Source organism: Mesocricetus auratus, unplaced genomic scaffold (genome assembly GCF_017639785.1).
Source record: "Mesocricetus auratus isolate SY011 unplaced genomic scaffold, BCM_Maur_2.0 contig_3169_pilon_obj, whole genome shotgun sequence".
Taxonomy (NCBI): Eukaryota; Metazoa; Chordata; class Mammalia; order Rodentia; family Cricetidae; genus Mesocricetus; species Mesocricetus auratus.
In genome coordinates this window covers 20839-39222 of record NW_024430891.1, presented here as the reverse complement: position 1 = coordinate 39222, position 18384 = coordinate 20839, and the positions used below count along the sequence as shown (strand labels likewise).

General features: G+C 43.0%; 1 long non-coding RNA gene across 22 annotated transcripts in view; it reads right to left on the bottom strand.

Moving 5' to 3' along the window:
* The window catches only part of LOC121138124, a 29649-nt gene extending 13197 nt beyond the window's left edge, over positions 1-16452 (bottom strand). For 4 of the 22 annotated variants that reach the window (XR_005875308.1, XR_005875317.1, XR_005875309.1 and 1 more), the window contains exons 1-9: positions 16117-16451; positions 14126-14232; positions 13237-13761; positions 10909-11046; positions 8918-9024; positions 8027-8551; positions 5699-5836; positions 3708-3814; positions 2819-3343 (exon numbers count right to left, since the gene is read on the bottom strand). This is a non-coding gene — a long non-coding RNA (uncharacterized LOC121138124). Of the gene's footprint in view, positions 1-2818; positions 3344-3707; positions 3815-5698; positions 5837-8026; positions 8552-8917; positions 9025-10908; positions 11047-13236; positions 13762-14125; positions 14233-16116 lie in introns of all 22 variants that reach the window. The other 18 variants (XR_005875297.1, XR_005875296.1, XR_005875298.1 and 15 more) reach the window with 13 other exon arrangements.
* Positions 16453-18384: the final 1932 nt, after the last annotated feature.

Sequence of the window (18384 nt, the reverse complement as noted above, 5' to 3'; positions counted from 1 at the left end):
TCTGCCTACCCAATTACAATGACCCTGTCCTGAGCCACGTTGACCCCAGGTAGTCTACAGTCCTCTGCTGACTGTGTAGCTACAGGAAAGGCTAACCTCTTGCTTATCCTAATCAATAGACTGCAGGATTAAGCGAAGGGAGTTCTGGGATCTGGCACACACAGAAATAAGCCTGTGGCTGAATTCCTATGTTTAGATTGTGCACTCAACACACTCACAAATTCAGACATCATGCTTTCCTTCCAATGTTTCCCCTCAAATCTGGGCCATGTGGGCACAAGCTTATGAACTACTCTTGAAATGCCACCACTTTTGGTCCTCATGTCTTTGAATATTAAGGAAAAGCATGTGTGTGAGTTGCCAGAAATCAGACTAATACATGTCTTTGTCAAGTTCCATAAGGTCAGCACAGGACAGAAGCATGAACCAGAGGACAGTATTAGTGAGGGGTCAGTCACAGGAAAGGAGATGGGAACAGCAAGCTCTCACGTTAAAAATTTGTGGTACTCCACAAATGCTTCCTCTTCCATGTTTTTTCTTTGGAGGTCAGCTGCCACCTTTACAAGATCATCCTTCATTTCTATATAGGTTTCCAGGGAACTTTCTTGCTGATCTCAATAGTCATGCCTGCATGAATTAAAATTTGGAAACATTACTGGGGTAAAAGAGTTACATCTTTGTAAGTTCTGATGGTGCCCCTTTTCTAAGAGAGAAAATGGAAGATAGGGAACATCAAAAGCTGTCTCCTGCTATCCTGCCATCTGGTCATTCTAGCTGTCAATAACACAAACACATAGCATGTGTGTATGTGTGTGTGTGTGTGTGTGTGTGTGTGTGTCTGTGTGTGTGAATGTGTCTGAGAGACAAAGATTTCACTAAATAAATTAGACTAAAGAAAACACAGCATGTGGTCATTCAGCAGAGTAAATTTAGTGAACATACCAAAACCAGCCTAGGATCCCCTACTATAGTAGTAAAAGGATTGAAGAGGAGGCATTGGGAAGCATTCAACATAAGGAGCAGATCTTACAAACAGCATGTCTATTGAGACTACCTCTAGAAGAATCTACTGTGAGTGGTTGTGCACATATCAAAAGGTTGTGCATAAGCATAAACATAGCAGTTTCCACAAAGACTGATTCTGATATCACGAAGGAATTTAGGGAACACCCCAGCATGGAGGAAACTCTACTCATGCCTTCCACATTGCAAACCTAGCTATAAGCAAAAGAATTTGTGATGGAGTGCCCTCAGTAATTTAATTAGTACGTAGTATACTCAAGACTTGTACAGTATTTGTGTGACAATAAGCATGGAATACTCAGTTCCAGCTAGATAAGGATTCTAGGAACTTAGGCTGAGAAGCAGCATGAGGAAATAAACCTCCATGGACCAGAGCATGGCACAAGCCTGTCTTGAAAGTTTTCTAGAGAGTCAGCGTGTTTGAGAGCAGAAGTACAATGAATTCTAGAAACATATTGCTCATAGTTTTGGCCTGTTTTCTGTGACCCCATTCAAATGAAAAGAAAACGTGGGCCATGAACACTAGGGAGAAACAAGTGAGGTTCTGTAGTTTAAAATAGAATAAGGGGGAGGTCCAATTCCACCCACACTCAGGTCAAAGGGCAGAGGTGAGTTCCAGATCCCCATCCTAGCCAAAAATTCCTGCAAATCACCCTCGTTTTGATCTCGTGGCTTGTGGACCACAGCCAGGTCAACTCTCCCCTCAACAGAAGATTAAGTATCCAGGATCCTGCAGAGAGAGCCAGTCTACTCGTGCACACACTCAGGGCAGAGGCCAGAAAACAGGGAGCAGAGGCCAGAGAGTATTGGATTTGCTTTCACCCACTGAATGGTAACCCTGGTCACCCACCCACCAGGAGAGGAAGAGGCTCTTTGTACACACACTGGAAGAATTGTTGGGAAATTGGAAATATATGGGCACACTCAGCAACCAAAAAATATGACAACACCAGTGATTTTTGAATAATGCCAGACAAGCAATAAGCAACCCATACTTTAGAAACTTGAAAAGAAAAGTAAGTAAATTAATGAGCTGAGTTATTTGACAACTGTTTGCTCCAATATTTGTGGATTTCCCTTTTGGAATCTTAAATGTATGAACTATGTTTACACATTTCCATGATCTGCATACATTTTACAAAATGTACATGATCATGTGTGAACAACAATGCACAGGTGCTTCAGCACATATGCAGATGTGAGAAGACTTCCTGGAGTGCTGGCCTTCCCTGGCCATTTTGTTCCAACAGAATCTGTGTGCACTGTGTCTACAATGCTAGCTGAGAAACCAGATCTTCCCCCATCTCCCTGTGCCATGTCACCTAAAGAGAACATGGAATAGGTATATAGAGTTAGCTAACCACACCCAGTGTCAGGTGCTTTCTGGAGATTTTGTCCCAGCTTCTGACACTGTCACTGCTAGCACTTCAGTCACAGTGTCATTATCTCCCTGATCTACTTGAAGATTTCCTATGGATGTCTCCCTAATGCTGAAAACATGATCTCATACAATGGAAATTCTCTTGCATTAGCATCTCTCCATTATGTCAGATCCCTGAGAGTCCAACATTTAGAAAGTGACAATGCACAGCACATTCCTTACATTGGCAGGTGATTCCGTATTTTCTTATTGTGCTTCCTCTAATCTCTACATAGCACTGAAAAGATGAGGACATGAACCCAACAAGTGTGGAAGAAAATGAAGTGGCTTAAACTAAGTTAAAGCCTATTTTTGCAAGATAGTCAGGGTGGCAGGAAGGAAAGGGCAAATGCCAATCACGTTATGTTCTCTTACCACAGCAAAGTGGATGCGGGGAATCAAACACTGAGGACATGGAAAGGGGGATGAATCTTGCTCTGTGCTGCTCAGTGCTCCAGACTTCATGCACCTTGTCACTAGTATCTCCTTGCTTTCCTGGTGAGCTGCAGTCTCAAGTGGGTGTGGCTAGCCAGATGTAATGGAGTCCACTTCACATGAGTCTTTCCAAGTCATGAACTGGTGGTGAGCTACCGGGATTTTCTACCACCTTAGTCTCCACACAGTGCTTGTCTGATGATGTGTTGGGGGTGATCTCTTCAAAGGCTTCCTGTGGAGTGGTTCCAGATAAAGATTCTTCAAAAATTTTTGATGCTGATTCCAATCTGGGGCCCACCTCTCCACTATCTTCATCAACTCCATCCACGAGTCTATCCACAGGAGAGCACTATTTCACAAAGTCTGGGGAGTTTTTGATTGTATTCCTTACATCTGCCCAGAGGGCCTTGATTTCTGCCTCTTCCACTTCTCTTTTTTTATAGAGAAAAGTGATTAGTCTTATACCTCAAATCATAGAGGAAAAAGAATTGTCAGCAAAGACATGAACAAAGTAGAGATGTATTCAGGTCTATCACATCATCACAGTCTCCATGCTCTCTGTCATAACTCTGGTCTATGAAAAAAAACCAACCCCTTTCCCACTTGCTCTATAGCAATCTTAAGTAACAATTCATTGTCAATATTCGGAGTACCTAAGTGCACAATATGCGTGTGCATGTGTGTGTGTCTGTGTGCTTGTGTGTGTGTTTATGTGATTGTAGAGTACATGTATTGAACACAGATTCCACAAAAACAGCACAACACAGTCCCCGGTCAAAGGCTGACTAGATGATACACAAACAACCTGTCTTCATGCTCACACACTGACCTTATCTGCCAGGAAACCTGAATACTCCTTGCTTTATTGTCTCAGGAGTTTGCTCTTCAGTGTCTCGGCAATATCAAAGACTCTATTTGTAGTCTGCAACACAAACCCTAAAAGGAGAAAAAGAAGAGTCCTAAAGTCATAAAAGAGGGAGAGAAAACAAATGGGGAGCGGGACTAATATCTTACACATGACTTGAACTTCCTTACATGCTATCACTTTCCACTGTTCTGTGATGCTGAGATAGCATCAGCTCCCCACCCACCGAGGGTCAGGATCTCTGACTTTTCTCTGAGTAGCTCCCTGTTTCTTTACTGATTTCAGGTTAGCCATATAGACAGTGAAGACCCAACTTATTGATTTTGGATCTTGTTGCCTTGGAAATGGAGTTGGGCTATTTAGGGCATTTTCTGAGTTTCTCCACATAGATCTACAAGAATAAAGCAGAGTGACTATGGTGTGTAGAGAAGTTCCAAATGTATAAATGAGACCCTGTAGAAATCAGGCCTCTCTATGCAGTTTCAGAATGTCCTGGAGTGAGAAGAGGCACATCCTGAAGTCCCACATCCTTTTCCCTTACAGTGTCTGAAGAGACAATAGTCCTCACTCTTCCATCAGCTGGTACATTTAGTAAATACCAGCCATTAAGAAGTACATGAAAGCCAACATGGTGCATGCTTGTCATCCCAGCACTCAGTAGAGCACAGATAGAGTTAATGAACTCACAGGACTGTGAGGAAACAGACCATCCTACTGAACTTCAAACCAGGATACAGATAGTGGTCTCATTTTTCCACACGCAATAAGTATATGGATGTTTGCTCAAACAACACCACAGTGCTTGACTCCAGCGGGGCACAACCTCACCTCTGAGAGCAACAGGTAGAGAAAAGAGACACTGGGGGTACATAGAGCTGTGGGGAGCTGTGCTGTGGTGCATAGTCAGATACCACCCCCAGACGGGCCGCTAACCTATGTCAACACTCTTGTCAGTCCAAGAAACAAGAAATATTCTTGAGTGGAGGGTGGGACTGAAAATCAGTGTGACAAACTGATGTCTGGTTAGGACACAGAAGTCCCCTAGTAAAACTTATTTGTCTTTGGAAGAGAGAAGAAATGAGAGTGATATTTAGTGTAGTCACAAGATTTGCCTTCACCTTGCAGAATGCCAATGATGGAAAACCAAAGAAGCCATGCTCTTGGAATTGTGGCCTGTGGTGTCTGAGTTCATGAACTTTCTCTTCCTCTGTAGAATGTGAGGGCAATGTGCCTGCTCAGCACACACAGTCTTCTGAAGTTCAATGATGTCATGCCCACACATTATTCCACAGAGCTTGGCACCTTAGAGTCACCTGCACATATCCCGTTAGGTTCTGTTTCACCAAACTCACGCTAGGCATGAGGGGTGAGACATTTACCAACACTCCTTCCTCAAACACAGAACATTCATATCACTGAGGATATAAGCGTCATTTCAAGTGACAGCTCTGCCACCTTGTATTTATTCTGCCTACCCAATTACAATGACCCTGTCCTGAGCCACGTTGACCCCAGGTAGTCTACAGTCCTCTGCTGACTGTGTAGCTACAGGAAAGGCTAACCTCTTGCTTATCCTAATCAATAGACTACAGGATTAAGCGAAGGGAGTTCTGGGATCTGGCACACACAGAAATAAGCCTGTGGCTGAATTCCTATGTTTAGATTGTGCACTCAACACACTCACAAATTCAGACATCATGCTTTCCTTCCAATGTTTCCCCTCAAATCTGGGCCATGTGGGCACAAGCTTATGAACTACTCTTGAAATGCCACCACTTTTGGTCCTCATGTCTTTGAATATTAAGGAAAAGCATGTGTGTGAGTTGCCAGAAATCAGACTAATACATGTCTTTGTCAAGTTCCATAAGGTCAGCACAGGACAGAAGCATGAACCAGAGGACCGTATTAGTGAGGGGTCAGTCACAGGAAAGGAGATGGGAACAGCAAGCTCTCACGTTAAAAATTTGTAGTACTCCACAAATGCTTCCTCTTCCATGTTTTTTCTTTGGAGGTCAGCTGCCACCTTTACAAGATCATCCTTCATTTCTATATAGGTTTCCAGGGAACTTTCTTGCTGATCTCAATAGTCATGCCTGCATGAATTAAAATTTGGAAACATTACTGGGGTAAAAGAGTTACATCTTTGTAAGTTCTGATGGTGCCCCTTTTCTAAGAGAGAAAATGGAAGATAGGGAACATCAAAAGCTGTCTCCTGCTATCCTGCCATCTGGTCATTCTAGCTGTCAATAACACAAACACATAGCATTGTGTGTGTGTGTGTGTGTGTGTGTGTGTGTGTGTGTCTGTGTGTGTGAATGTGTCTGAGAGACAAAGATTTCACTAAATAAATTAGACTAAAGAAAACACAGCATGTGGTCATTCAGCATAGTAAATTTAGTGAACATACCAAAACCAGCCTAGGATCCCCTACTATAGTAGTAAAAGGATTGAAGAGGAGGCATTGGGAAGCATTCAACATAAGGAGCAGATCTTACAAACAGCATGTCTATTGAGACTACCTCTAGAAGAATCTACTGTGAGTGGTTGTGCACATATCAAAAGGTTGTGCATAAGCATAAACATAGCAGTTTCCACAAAGACTGATTCTGATATCACGAAGGAATTTAGGGAACACCCCAGCATGGAGGAAACTCTACTCATGCCTTCCACATTGCAAACCTAGCTATAAGCAAAAGAATTTGTGATGGAGTGCCCTCAGTAATTTAATTAGTACGTAGTATACTCAAGACTTGTACAGTATTTGTGTGACAATAAGCATGGAATACTCAGTTCCAGCTAGATAAGGATTCTAGGAACTTAGGCTGAGAAGCAGCATGAGGAAATAAACCTCCATGGACCAGAGCATGGCACAAGCCTGTCTTGAAAGTTTTCTAGAGAGTCAGCGTGTTTGAGAGCAGAAGTACAATGAATTCTAGAAACATATTGCTCATAGTTTTGGCCTGTTTTCTGTGACCCCATTCAAATGAAAAGAAAACGTGGGCCATGAACACTAGGGAGAAACAAGTGAGGTTCTGTAGTTTAAAATAGAATAAGGGGGAGGTCCAATTCCACCCACACTCAGGTCAAAGGGCAGAGGTGAGTTCCAGATCCCCATCCTAGCCAAAAATTCCTGCAAATCACCCTCGTTTTGATCTCGTGGCTTGTGGACCACAGCCAGGTCAACTCTCCCCTCAACAGAAGATTAAGTATCCAGGATCCTGCAGAGAGAGCCAGTCTACTCGTGCACACACTCAGGGCAGAGGCCAGAAAACAGGGAGCAGAGGCCAGAGAGTATTGGATTTGCTTTCACCCACTGAATGGTAACCCTGGTCACCCACCCACCAGGAGAGGAAGAGGCTCTTTGTACACACACTGGAAGAATTGTTGGGAAATTGGAAATATATGGGCACACTCAGCAACCAAAAAATATGACAACACCAGTGATTTTTGAATAATGCCAGACAAGCAATAAGCAACCCATACTTTAGAAACTTGAAAAGAAAAGTAAGTAAATTAATGAGCTGAGTTATTTGACAACTGTTTGCTCCAATATTTGTGGATTTCCCTTTTGGAATCTTAAATGTATGAACTATGTTTACACATTTCCATGATCTGCATACATTTTACAAAATGTACATGATCATGTGTGAACAACAATGCACAGGTGCTTCAGCACATATGCAGATGTGAGAAGACTTCCTGGAGTGCTGGCCTTCCCTGGCCATTTTGTTCCAACAGAATCTGTGTGCACTGTGTCTACAATGCTAGCTGAGAAACCAGATCTTCCCCCATCTCCCTGTGCCATGTCACCTAAAGAGAACATGGAATAGGTATATAGAGTTAGCTAACCACACCCAGTGTCAGGTGCTTTCTGGAGATTTTGTCCCAGCTTCTGACACTGTCACTGCTAGCACTTCAGTCACAGTGTCATTATCTCCCTGATCTACTTGAAGATTTCCTATGGATGTCTCCCTAATGCTGAAAACATGATCTCATACAATGGAAATTCTCTTGCCTTAGCATCTCTCCATTATGTCAGATCCCTGAGAGTCCAACATTTAGAAAGTGACAATGCACAGCACATTCCTTACATTGGCAGGTGATTCCGTATTTTCTTATTGTGCTTCCTCTAATCTCTACATAGCACTGAAAAGATGAGGACATGAACCCAACAAGTGTGGAAGAAAATGAAGTGGCTTAAACTAAGTTAAAGCCTATTTTTGCAAGATAGTCAGGGTGGCAGGAAGGAAAGGGCAAATGCCAATCACGTTATGTTCTCTTACCACAGCAAAGTGGATGCGGGGAATCAAACACTGAGGACATGGAAAGGGGGATGAATCTTGCTCTGTGCTGCTCAGTGCTCCAGACTTCATGCACCTTGTCACTAGTATCTCCTTGCTTTCCTGGTGAGCTGCAGTCTCAAGTGGGTGTGGCTAGCCAGATGTAATGGAGTCCACTTCACATGAGTCTTTCCAAGTCATGAACTGGTGGTGAGCTACCGGGATTTTCTACCACCTTAGTCTCCACACAGTGCTTGTCTGATGATGTGTTGAGGGTGATCTCTTCAAAGGCTTCCTGTGGAGTGGTTCCAGATAAAGATTCTTCAAAAATTTTTGATGCTGATTCCAATCTGGGGCCCACCTCTCCACTATCTTCATCAACTCCATCCACGAGTCTATCCACAGGAGAGCACTATTTCACAAAGTCTGGGGAGTTTTTGATTGTATTCCTTACATCTGCCCAGAGGGCCTTGATTTCTGCCTCTTCCACTTCTCTTTTTTTATAGAGAAAAGTGATTAGTCTTATACCTCAAATCATAGAGGAAAAAGAATTGTCAGCAAAGACATGAACAAAGTAGAGATGTATTCAGGTCTATCACATCATCACAGTCTCCATGCTCTCTGTCATAACTCTGGTCTATGAAAAAAAAATCCAGCCACTTTCCCACTTGCTCTATAGCAATCTTAAGTAACAATTCATTGTCAATATTCGGAGTACCTAAGTGCACAATATGCGTGTGCATGTGTGTGTGTCTGTGTGCTTGTGTGTGTGTTTATGTGATTGTAGAGTACATGTATTGAACACAGATTCCACAAAAACAGCACAACACAGTCCCCGGTCAAAGGCTGACTAGATGATACACAAACAACCTGTCTTCATGCTCACACACTGACCTTATCTGCCAGGAAACCTGAATACTCCTTGCTTTATTGTCTCAGGAGTTTGCTCTTCAGTGTCTCGGCAATATCAAAGACTCTATTTGTAGTCTGCAACACAAACCCTAAAAGGAGAAAAAGAAGAGTCCTAAAGTCATAAAAGAGGGAGAGAAAACAAATGGGGAGCGGGACTAATATCTTACACATGACTTGAACTTCCTTACATGCTATCACTTTCCACTGTTCTGTGATGCTGAGATAGCATCAGCTCCCCACCCACCGAGGGTCAGGATCTCTGACTTTTCTCTGAGTAGCTCCCTGTTTCTTTACTGATTTCAGGTTAGCCATATAGACAGTGAAGACCCAACTTATTGATTTTGGATCTTGTTGCCTTGGAAATGGAGTTGGGCTATTTAGGGCATTTTCTGAGTTTCTCCACATAGATCTACAAGAATAAAGCAGAGTGACTATGGTGTGTAGAGAAGTTCCAAATGTATAAATGAGACCCTGTAGAAATCAGGCCTCTCTATGCAGTTTCAGAATGTCCTGGAGTGAGAAGAGGCACATCCTGAAGTCCCACATCCTTTTCCCTTACAGTGTCTGAAGAGACAATAGTCCTCACTCTTCCATCAGCTGGTACATTTAGTAAATACCAGCCATTAAGAAGTACATGAAAGCCAACATGGTGCATGCTTGTCATCCCAGCACTCAGTAGAGCACAGATAGAGTTAATGAACTCACAGGACTGTGAGGAAACAGACCATCCTACTGAACTTCAAACCAGGATACAGATAGTGGTCTCATTTTTCCACACGCAATAAGTATATGGATGTTTGCTCAAACAACACCACAGTGCTTGACTCCAGCGGGGCACAACCTCACCTCTGAGAGCAACAGGTAGAGAAAAGAGACACTGGGGATACATAGAGCTGTGGGGAGCTGTGCTGTGGTGCATAGTCAGATACCACCCCCAGACGGGCCGCTAACCTATGTCAACACTCTTGTCAGTCCAAGAAACAAGAAATATTCTTGAGTGGAGGGTGGGACTGAAAATCAGTGTGACAAACTGATGTCTGGTTAGGACACAGAAGTCCCCTAGTAAAACTTATTTGTCTTTGGAAGAGAGAAGAAATGAGAGTGATATTTAGTGTAGTCACAAGATTTGCCTTCACCTTGCAGAATGCCAATGATGGAAAACCAAAGAAGCCATGCTCTTGGAATTGTGGCCTGTGGTGTCTGAGTTCATGAACTTTCTCTTCCTCTGTAGAATGTGAGGGCAATGTGCCTGCTCAGCACACACAGTCTTCTGAAGTTCAATGATGTCATGCCCACACATTATTCCACAGAGCTTGGCACCTTAGAGTCACCTGCACATATCCCGTTAGGTTCTGTTTCACCAAACTCACGCTAGGCATGAGGGGTGAGACATTTACCAACACTCCTTCCTCAAACACAGAACATTCATATCACTGAGGATATAAGCGTCATTTCAAGTGACAGCTCTGCCACCTTGTATTTATTCTGCCTACCCAATTACAATGACCCTGTCCTGAGCCACGTTGACCCCAGGTAGTCTACAGTCCTCTGCTGACTGTGTAGCTACAGGAAAGGCTAACCTCTTGCTTATCCTAATCAATAGACTGCAGGATTAAGCGAAGGGAGTTCTGGGATCTGGCACACACAGAAATAAGCCTGTGGCTGAATTCCTATGTTTAGATTGTGCACTCAACACACTCACAAATTCAGACATCATGCTTTCCTTCCAATGTTTCCCCTCAAATCTGGGCCATGTGGGCACAAGCTTATGAACTACTCTTGAAATGCCACCACTTTTGGTCCTCATGTCTTTGAATATTAAGGAAAAGCATGTGTGTGAGTTGCCAGAAATCAGACTAATACATGTCTTTGTCAAGTTCCATAAGGTCAGCACAGGACAGAAGCATGAACCAGAGGACCGTATTAGTGAGGGGTCAGTCACAGGAAAGGAGATGGGAACAGCAAGCTCTCACGTTAAAAATTTGTAGTACTCCACAAATGCTTCCTCTTCCATGTTTTTTCTTTGGAGGTCAGCTGCCACCTTTACAAGATCATCCTTCATTTCTATATAGGTTTCCAGGGAACTTTCTTGCTGATCTCAATAGTCATGCCTGCATGAATTAAAATTTGGAAACATTACTGGGGTAAAAGAGTTACATCTTTGTAAGTTCTGATGGTGCCCCTTTTCTAAGAGAGAAAATGGAAGATAGGGAACATCAAAAGCTGTCTCCTGCTATCCTGCCATCTGGTCATTCTAGCTGTCAATAACACAAACACATAGCATTGTGTGTGTGTGTGTGTGTGTGTGTGTGTGTGTGTGTCTGTGTGTGTGAATGTGTCTGAGAGACAAAGATTTCACTAAATAAATTAGACTAAAGAAAACACAGCATGTGGTCATTCAGCATAGTAAATTTAGTGAACATACCAAAACCAGCCTAGGATCCCCTACTATAGTAGTAAAAGGATTGAAGAGGAGGCATTGGGAAGCATTCAACATAAGGAGCAGATCTTACAAACAGCATGTCTATTGAGACTACCTCTAGAAGAATCTACTGTGAGTGGTTGTGCACATATCAAAAGGTTGTGCATAAGCAATAACATAGCAGTTTCCACAAAGACTGATTCTGATATCACGAAGGAATTTAGGGAACACCCCAGCATGGAGGAAACTCTACTCATGCCTTCCACATTGCAAACCTAGCTATAAGCAAAAGAATTTGTGATGGAGTGCCCTCAGTAATTTAATTAGTACGTAGTATACTCAAGACTTGTACAGTATTTGTGTGACAATAAGCATGGAATACTCAGTTCCAGCTAGATAAGGATTCTAGGAACTTAGGCTGAGAAGCAGCATGAGGAAATAAACCTCCATGGACCAGAGCATGGCACAAGCCTGTCTTGAAAGTTTTCTAGAGAGTCAGCGTGTTTGAGAGCAGAAGTACAATGAATTCTAGAAACATATTGCTCATAGTTTTGGCCTGTTTTCTGTGACCCCATTCAAATGAAAAGAAAACGTGGGCCATGAACACTAGGGAGAAACAAGTGAGGTTCTGTAGTTTAAAATAGAATAAGGGGGAGGTCCAATTCCACCCACACTCAGGTCAAAGGGCAGAGGTGAGTTCCAGATCCCCATCCTAGCCAAAAATTCCTGCAAATCACCCTCGTTTTGATCTCGTGGCTTGTGGACCACAGCCAGGTCAACTCTCCCCTCAACAGAAGATTAAGTATCCAGGATCCTGCAGAGAGAGCCAGTCTACTCGTGCACACACTCAGGGCAGAGGCCAGAAAACAGGGAGCAGAGGCCAGAGAGTATTGGATTTGCTTTCACCCACTGAATGGTAACCCTGGTCACCCACCCACCAGGAGAGGAAGAGGCTCTTTGTACACACACTGGAAGAATTGTTGGGAAATTGGAAATATATGGGCACACTCAGCAACCAAAAAATATGACAACACCAGTGATTTTTGAATAATGCCAGACAAGCAATAAGCAACCCATACTTTAGAAACTTGAAAAGAAAAGTAAGTAAATTAATGAGCTGAGTTATTTGACAACTGTTTGCTCCAATATTTGTGGATTTCCCTTTTGGAATCTTAAATGTATGAACTATGTTTACACATTTCCATGATCTGCATACATTTTACAAAATGTACATGATCATGTGTGAACAACAATGCACAGGTGCTTCAGCACATATGCAGATGTGAGAAGACTTCCTGGAGTGCTGGCCTTCCCTGGCCATTTTGTTCCAACAGAATCTGTGTGCACTGTGTCTACAATGCTAGCTGAGAAACCAGATCTTCCCCCATCTCCCTGTGCCATGTCACCTAAAGAGAACATGGAATAGGTATATAGAGTTAGCTAACCACACCCAGTGTCAGGTGCTTTCTGGAGATTTTGTCCCAGCTTCTGACACTGTCACTGCTAGCACTTCAGTCACAGTGTCATTATCTCCCTGATCTACTTGAAGATTTCCTATGGATGTCTCCCTAATGCTGAAAACATGATCTCATACAATGGAAATTCTCTTGCATTAGCATCTCTCCATTATGTCAGATCCCTGAGAGTCCAACATTTAGAAAGTGACAATGCACAGCACATTCCTTACATTGGCAGGTGATTCCGTATTTTCTTATTGTGCTTCCTCTAATCTCTACATAGCACTGAAAAGATGAGGACATGAACCCAACAAGTGTGGAAGAAAATGAAGTGGCTTAAACTAAGTTAAAGCCTATTTTTGCAAGATAGTCAGGGTGGCAGGAAGGAAAGGGCAAATGCCAATCACGTTATGTTCTCTTACCACAGCAAAGTGGATGCGGGGAATCAAACACTGAGGACATGGAAAGGGGGATGAATCTTGCTCTGTGCTGCTCAGTGCTCCAGACTTCATGCACCTTGTCACTAGTATCTCCTTGCTTTCCTGGTGAGCTGCAGTCTCAAGTGGGTGTGGCTAGCCAGATGTAATGGAGTCCACTTCACATGAGTCTTTCCAAGTCATGAACTGGTGGTGAGCTACCGGGATTTTCTACCACCTTAGTCTCCACACAGTGCTTGTCTGATGATGTGTTGGGGGTGATCTCTTCAAAGGCTTCCTGTGGAGTGGTTCCAGATAAAGATTCTTCAAAAATTTTTGATGCTGATTCCAATCTGGGGCCCACCTCTCCACTATCTTCATCAACTCCATCCACGAGTCTATCCACAGGAGAGCACTATTTCACAAAGTCTGGGGAGTTTTTGATTGTATTCCTTACATCTGCCCAGAGGGCCTTGATTTCTGCCTCTTCCACTTCTCTTTTTTTATAGAGAAAAGTGATTAGTCTTATACCTCAAATCATAGAGGAAAAAGAATTGTCAGCAAAGACATGAACAAAGTAGAGATGTATTCAGGTCTATCACATCATCACAGTCTCCATGCTCTCTGTCATAACTCTGGTCTATGAAAAAAAACCAACCACTTTCCCACTTGCTCTATAGCAATCTTAAGTAACAATTCATTGTCAATATTCGGAGTACCTAAGTGCACAATATGCGTGTGCATGTGTGTGTGTCTGTGTGCTTGTGTGTGTGTTTATGTGATTGTAGAGTACATGTATTGAACACAGATTCCACAAAAACAGCACAACACAGTCCCCGGTCAAAGGCTGACTAGATGATACACAAACAACCTGTCTTCATGCTCACACACTGACCTTATCTGCCAGGAAACCTGAATACTCCTTGCTTTATTGTCTCAGGAGTTTGCTCTTCAGTGTCTCGGCAATATCAAAGACTCTATTTGTAGTCTGCAACACAAACCCTAAAAGGAGAAAAAGAAGAGTCCTAAAGTCATAAAAGAGGGAGAGAAAACAAATGGGGAGCGGGACTAATATCTTACACATGACTTGAACTTCCTTACATGCTATCACTTTCCACTGTTCTGTGATGCTGAGATAGCATCAGCTCCCCACCCACCGAGGGTCAGGATCTCTGACTTTTCTCTGAGTAGCTCCCTGTTTCTTTACTGATTTCAGGTTAGCCATATAGACAGTGAAGACCCAACTTATTGATTTTGGATCTTGTTGCCTTGGAAATGGAGTTGGGCTATTTAGGGCATTTTCTGAGTTTCTCCACATAGATCTACAAGAATAAAGCAGAGTGACTATGGTGTGTAGAGAAGTTCCAAATGTATAAATGAGACCCTGTAGAAATCAGGCCTCTCTATGCAGTTTCAGAATGTCCTGGAGTGAGAAGAGGCACATCCTGAAGTCCCACATCCTTTTCCCTTACAGTGTCTGAAGAGACAATAGTCCTCACTCTTCCATCAGCTGGTACATTTAGTAAATACCAGCCATTAAGAAGTACATGAAAGCCAACATGGTGCATGCTTGTCATCCCAGCACTCAGTAGAGCACAGATAGAGTTAATGAACTCACAGGACTGTGAGGAAACAGACCATCCTACTGAACTTCAAACCAGGATACAGATAGTGGTCTCATTTTTCCACACGCAATAAGTATATGGATGTTTGCTCAAACAACACCACAGTGCTTGACTCCAGCGGGGCACAACCTCACCTCTGAGAGCAACAGGTAGAGAAAAGAGACACTGGGGGTACATAGAGCTGTGGGGAGCTGTGCTGTGGTGCATAGTCAGATACCACCCCCAGACGGGCCGCTAACCTATGTCAACACTCTTGTCAGTCCAAGAAACAAGAAATATTCTTGAGTGGAGGGTGGGACTGAAAATCAGTGTGACAAACTGATGTCTGGTTAGGACACAGAAGTCCCCTAGTAAAACTTATTTGTCTTTGGAAGAGAGAAGAAATGAGAGTGATATTTAGTGTAGTCACAAGATTTGCCTTCACCTTGCAGAATGCCAATGATGGAAAACCAAAGAAGCCATGCTCTTGGAATTGTGGCCTGTGGTGTCTGAGTTCATGAACTTTCTCTTCCTCTGTAGAATGTGAGGGCAATGTGCCTGCTCAGCACACACAGTCTTCTGAAGTTCAATGATGTCATGCCCACACATTATTCCACAGAGCTTGGCACCTTAGAGTCACCTGCACATATCCCGTTAGGTTCTGTTTCACCAAACTCACGCTAGGCATGAGGGGTGAGACATTTACCAACACTCCTTCCTCAAACACAGAACATTCATATCACTGAGGATATAAGCGTCATTTCAAGTGACAGCTCTGCCACCTTGTATTTATTCTGCCTACCCAATTACAATGACCCTGTCCTGAGCCACGTTGACCCCAGGTAGTCTACAGTCCTCTGCTGACTGTGTAGCTACAGGAAAGGCTAACCTCTTGCTTATCCTAATCAATAGACTACAGGATTAAGCGAAGGGAGTTCTGGGATCTGGCACACACAGAAATAAGCCTGTGGCTGAATTCCTATGTTTAGATTGTGCACTCAACACACTCACAAATTCAGACATCATGCTTTCCTTCCAATGTTTCCCCTCAAATCTGGGCCATGTGGGCACAAGCTTATGAACTACTCTTGAAATGCCACCACTTTTGGTCCTCATGTCTTTGAATATTAAGGAAAAGCATGTGTGTGAGTTGCCAGAAATCAGACTAATACATGTCTTTGTCAAGTTCCATAAGGTCAGCACAGGACAGAAGCATGAACCAGAGGACCGTATTAGTGAGGGGTCAGTCACAGGAAAGGAGATGGGAACAGCAAGCTCTCACGTTAAAAATTTGTAGTACTCCACAAATGCTTCCTCTTCCATGTTTTTTCTTTGGAGGTCAGCTGCCACCTTTACAAGATCATCCTTCATTTCTATATAGGTTTCCAGGGAACTTTCTTGCTGATCTCAATAGTCATGCCTGCATGAATTAAAATTTGGAAACATTACTGGGGTAAAAGAGTTACATCTTTGTAAGTTCTGATGGTGCCCCTTTTCTAAGAGAGAAAATGGAAGATAGGGAACATCAAAAGCTGTCTCCTGCTATCCTGCCATCTGGTCATTCTAGCTGTCAATAACACAAACACATAGCATTGTGTGTGTGTGTGTGTGTGTGTGTGTGTGTGTGTGTGTGTGTCTGTGTGTGTGAATGTGTCTGAGAGACAAAGATTTCACTAAATAAATTAGACTAAAGAAAACACAGCATGTGGTCATTCAGCATAGTAAATTTAGTGAACATACCAAAACCAGCCTAGGATCCCCTACTATAGTAGTAAAAGGATTGAAGAGGAGGCATTGGGAAGCATTCAACATAAGGAGCAGATCTTACAAACAGCATGTCTATTGAGACTACCTCTAGAAGAATCTACTGTGAGTGGTTGTGCACATATCAAAAGGTTGTGCATAAGCATAAACATAGCAGTTTCCACAAAGACTGATTCTGATATCACGAAGGAATTTAGGGAACACCCCAGCATGGAGGAAACTCTACTCATGCCTTCCACATTGCAAACCTAGCTATAAGCAAAAGAATTTGTGATGGAGTGCCCTCAGTAATTTAATTAGTACGTAGTATACTCAAGACTTGTACAGTATTTGTGTGACAATAAGCATGGAATACTCAGTTCCAGCTAGATAAGGATTCTAGGAACTTAGGCTGAGAAGCAGCATGAGGAAATAAACCTCCATGGACCAGAGCATGGCACAAGCCTGTCTTGAAAGTTTTCTAGAGAGTCAGCGTGTTTGAGAGCAGAAGTACAATGAATTCTAGAAACATATTGCTCATAGTTTTGGCCTGTTTTCTGTGACCCCATTCAAATGAAAAGAAAACGTGGGCCATGAACACTAGGGAGAAACAAGTGAGGTTCTGTAGTTTAAAATAGAATAAGGGGGAGGTCCAATTCCACCCACACTCAGGTCAAAGGGCAGAGGTGAGTTCCAGATCCCCATCCTAGCCAAAAATTCCTGCAAATCACCCTCGTTTTGATCTCGTGGCTTGTGGACCACAGCCAGGTCAACTCTCCCCTCAACAGAAGATTAAGTATCCAGGATCCTGCAGAGAGAGCCAGTCTACTCGTGCACACACTCAGGGCAGAGGCCAGAAAACAGGGAGCAGAGGCCAGAGAGTATTGGATTTGCTTTCACCCACTGAATGGTAACCCTGGTCACCCACCCACCAGGAGAGGAAGAGGCTCTTTGTACACACACTGGAAGAATTGTTGGGAAATTGGAAATATATGGGCACACTCAGCAACCAAAAAATATGACAACACCAGTGATTTTTGAATAATGCCAGACAAGCAATAAGCAACCCATACTTTAGAAACTTGAAAAGAAAAGTAAGTAAATTAATGAGCTGAGTTATTTGACAACTGTTTGCTCCAATATTTGTGGATTTCCCTTTTGGAATCTTAAATGTATGAACTATGTTTACACATTTCCATGATCTGCATACATTTTACAAAATGTACATGATCATGTGTGAACAACAATGCACAGGTGCTTCAGCACATATGCAGATGTGAGAAGACTTCCTGGAGTGCTGGCCTTCCCTGGCCATTTTGTTCCAACAGAATCTGTGTGCACTGTGTCTACAATGCTAGCTGAGAAACCAGATCTTCCCCCATCTCCCTGTGCCATGTCACCTAAAGAGAACATGGAATAGGTATATAGAGTTAGCTAACCACACCCAGTGTCAGGTGCTTTCAGGAGATTTTGTCCCAGCTTCTGACACTGTCACTGCCAGCACTTCAGTCACAGTGTCATTATCTCCCTGATCTACTTTTTTTGTTTTGTTTTTTGTTATAACAAAGTATTTAATTATCTTTCTTTTCTTTTACTTTTTTTATTAATATTTTTTTATTTTCCATTTTAAATTTAGATAATAAACTAGGTTGCTTCACAAGTCAGTACGAGGTCCCTCTCCCTTTCCCTCCCCTCCTCCCGTGCCCTCCCCCATCCCCCCCGTTATCCCCTCATTCCCCCAGGGATGGTGAGGCCCTCCATGGGGGTGTCCATAGTCTGTCATTTCATATAGGGCAGGGCCTAGACC